Here is a 4,250-nt window from a genome sequence, read left to right on the forward strand (position 1 = left end):
TGGAGAAGGACATCATGCTTGGGAGGGTGGAGGGACAGCGCAGGAGGGGAAGACCTTCAGTGAGGTGGATTGATTCAGTGACTGGGGTAATTGGGATAGGGGTGTCAGAGGCCATGCAATTGGCACAGGATAGAGCAGGGTTTAGGGCTTTTGTACATAGGGTTGCTATGAGTTGCAAACGACTCGATGGCACATAACAACAACAACAATCGAGGGTCATCTTCTCCTTCTGTCCCTCCACCCTCCCAAGCATGATGTCCCTCTCCAAGGACTGGGTGCTCCTTGTAACATGCTCATAATACGTCAGCTGGAGCTTCAGAATCCTTGCCTCTAAGGAGGAGACTGGTTTCACCCTCTGTAGGTTGAACCTGTTTGTTCTCTTAGCAGGCCATAGTATACTCAATACTCTTCTCCAGCACCACAGCTCAAATGCATCAATTTTCCTTCTATCCTCCCTAGCCATTGTCCAGCTCTCTGATGCATAGCAAATAATTGCAAAGACCATGGCCTGTATCAGGTGCACCCTAGTCTCCATACTGACATCATTGTTCTTCAGTACTTTGGAGTTAGCAGTGCACAATTCAATATGGACTATATCACCAGAACTCCCAAATATTTATTTGTCATTGTCGTTTTGTACTCTCAAGTCGAGTCAGAATGACTCATAGCTGACCCTCAAGCAGGCTCTCAGAGGCAGAATCTCCTCTTATGTCAATCACATGGGGAGGGGGGATGATTGCCCATCCTTCTCCCACAATTCCCGGTATACCCATGATTCAGTTGTTCAGAAAGGGAACCAGAATTTGAGGAAAGCCCCCTTAAAGATCTACTAAATTTGAACGAAGTTCCCTTCAAGACTTCATTGGGGAGCAGGAGAAAACATCTAAATATATTTTAAGAAAATCACCTTTTCCTTTATCTGAAACTGAAAAACATAGATCTAGAGAAAGAGATTTAAGCATTTTCACTGAAATAAGGTTCTTCTGTTATCCACCAAATCGGAAAGATTTCTTCTGACTCTTTTCCATACGAAGACTAGACAGGGAGAGAAAAATAGCTGTAGAAACTTATCAGGTACATTTCCTGCTCTTTGAAGCTATAGCTATGATTTGGTGCCACCTAGTGTTAAATTGTTTCCATATTTGAGAGCACAGTTGCCATATCTGCTAGTCTACTCTAAGGGTGCTCTAATGTACATAGGGTTTTTGAAGGCCTGTTATTTCTGAAGTCGATGAATCTTCTTCCTAGTCTGTCTTAATTCGAATGCTCAGATTTAGAACAGTATCTAACAGACAAGCATTTTACAGAAAGGAGTAGATGAAAGACATTGCCCAATTATAGAAGCAACCAACAGATTAAGTGTGCCCTTGGCACATGTATCTTGAGCCATCCTTTTCCCCTATGCCTCAGCATCCCCTTCCATTCCCGCCTACCCCATTCAACACGTCCCTTCTCCTATCCAACCCTTGATTTGACAGCTTAGCTCTCAAGTTTTCTGAGCTTCTGTAATTATCCAAAAACGACTGGAACAGCACATCAACGGATAACTGCCAAATGTTCAGACTGGGTTTAGAAGAGGCCATGGTACTAGGGATATAATAGCTAATATTAGATGGACCTTGGTTGACAGCAGAAAGTACCAGAGTAATGTCTATCTATGTTTCATTGACTATGCAAGGCATTTGACTGTGTGGATCACAACAAACTGTGGCTAATTCTGAGAAGAATGGGAATTACAGAGCACTTGATTGTACTTATGTGAAATCTATACTTTAGACCAGGAGGCAGTTGTCAGAACAGAGCAACGAAACATTACACGGTTCAAAATTGGGAAGAGTGTATGCCAGGGATGTATCCTATCTCCATTCTTTTTCAATCTATATATAGAGCAAATTATCCAAGAGGCTAGGCTCTGTGAGGTGGAATGTGGCATCAGATTTGGAGGAAGACTCCTCAACAACCTGCATTATTCAGATGACACAACCTTGCTTGCTGAAACTGAAGAGGAACTGAAGCGCTTGCTGCAGAATGTCGAGGACTGTAGCCTTCAATATGGATTGAAGCTCAACATCAAGAAAACAAAAATTCTCACCACTGGGCCAAATGGCAGCATCATGATAGACGGTGAAGAGACTGAGATTGTTAACAGCTTTAGTTTGCTTGGGTCCACAATCAGCACTCTTGGTACCAGCAACCAGAAAATCAAAAGACTAATTGCATTGGGAAAGTCTGCTGTTAGGGACCTCTCCAGAGCACTGAAGAGCAACGATGTCAGTCTGGAGACTAAGGTGTGCCTGATCCAGGCCATGGTCTTTGCAATTACTTGCTATGCATCAGAAAGCTGGATAATAGCTTGACTAGGGATGATAGAAGGAGAATTGATGCCTTTGAGCTGTGGTGCTGAAGAAGAGTATTGAATATTTCATGGACTACAAGGATAACAAATAGGTTCATCTTGGAGAGGGTGAAACCAGCCTGCTCCTTGGAGGCAAGGATTCTGAAGCTCAATCTGACATATTTTGGGCATGTTATAAGAAGGACCCAGTCCTTGGAAAGGGACATCATGCTTGGGATGGTGGAGGAACAGTGCAAGAGAGGAAGACCCACAATGAGATGGATTGACTTAGTGACAGTGGTAATGGGGGTAGGTGTATCAGAGACAATAAGGTGGGCTCAGAATAGAGCAGTGTTTAGGGCTGTTGTACATAGGGTCACTATGAGTTGCAAGAGACTAGAGGGCACATACCAACAACAACAACAGTGTCCAAAAGAGTTTTCATTTGTGCCTAACATTGAGAAGAATGGGAATTCCAGAACACCTGATTGTGCTCATGCGAAACCTATACTTGGACCAAGAAGCAGTTGTCAGAACACAGTAAGAAAACACTGCATGGTACAAAATCAGAAAAAGGATATGTATTGTCTCCATACCTTATCAATTTATATGTGGAGAAGATCATTCTGGAGGTTGGACTTTATGAGCAGGAATGTGGCATCAGGATTGGAGGAAGATTCAACAACCTGCAATATACAGATGACACAATCTTGCTTGCCAAAAATGAGGAGAGCCTGAAGTGTTTGCTCCAGAAAGTCAAGGACTGTAGCCTTCAATATGGATTGACGCTCAACATCATGAAGACAAAGATTCTCAACACTGGGCCAACTGGTGATAAATGGAGAGGAGAATGAGATTGTTAACAATTTCAACTTGCTTGGTTTCACAATCTACACTTTTGGTACTAACAGTCAGGAAATCAAAAGACAAATTGCATCAGGAAAGTGCTGTCAGGGATTTTTTTCCACAGTGCTAATGAGCAAGGATGTCAGTCTGGATGATAAGGTATGCCTAATCCAAGCCATGGTCTTTGCAATTACTTGCTATTCATCAGAGAGCTGAACATTGACTAAGCATGACAGAAGAAAAAATTGATGTCTTTCATTTGTGGTGCTGGAGAAGAGTATTGAACATTCCATGGATAGCCAAGAAAACAAGTTTGTCCTGGAGAGCGTGGAACCAAGTTGCTCCTTACAGAAGATTTTGAAGATCTGTCTCATATACTTTGGGCATGTTACCAGGAAGACTCCTTGGAGAAGAACATCATGCTTGGAAGGATGGAGGGACAGCACAAGAGAGGAAGACCCTGGATGAGATAGATTGACACAATAACTGGGACAATGGGCTTAAATGTGTCAGAGACAGTGAGACTGATGCAGATTAGGACAAGATTCAGAGCTATTCTGCATAGGGTGGTTTGATTCACAGGCTACTCGGTGGCACATAACGAGAACAACAACAAATGTACAATATGGAATATAGCACACTTATGTAGAAACCTTCCTAAATTAAGAGTACTTTAGCACCTTCCAGTGGAATACAGAACAAGATATTCAGGGTACTCCATAGTGTTGGTGATGAGAAACAAGAGAAAATTTCACTCCAGGTTTCATGGATATGCTTTCCTATATCATCACAGTTTCTATTTTCCCTAGTGTATGCATGGGATCATATATTTTCTCCAGAGGACTTCAGGATTGTATTGTGAACACCTTTTAAAAGAAAAATAAACGGCGACTATACACATGGACTTTACCTGATAGTCTACACAGGAATCAAATTGACTACATCTGTGGAAGAAATCGCTGGAGAAGCTCAATATCAGGTGTGAAAACTAGGCCAGGTATTGATTGTGAAACAGACTATCAACTACTCATATGTAAGTTCAAAGTGAAGCTAAAAAAAAAAAAAAAAC

Source organism: Elephantulus edwardii, unplaced genomic scaffold, assembly GCF_000299155.1.
Source record: "Elephantulus edwardii isolate Elephantulus edwardi_28Jun2011 unplaced genomic scaffold, EleEdw1.0 scaffold00178, whole genome shotgun sequence".
In the NCBI taxonomy this organism is placed as follows: Eukaryota; Metazoa; Chordata; class Mammalia; order Macroscelidea; family Macroscelididae; genus Elephantulus; species Elephantulus edwardii.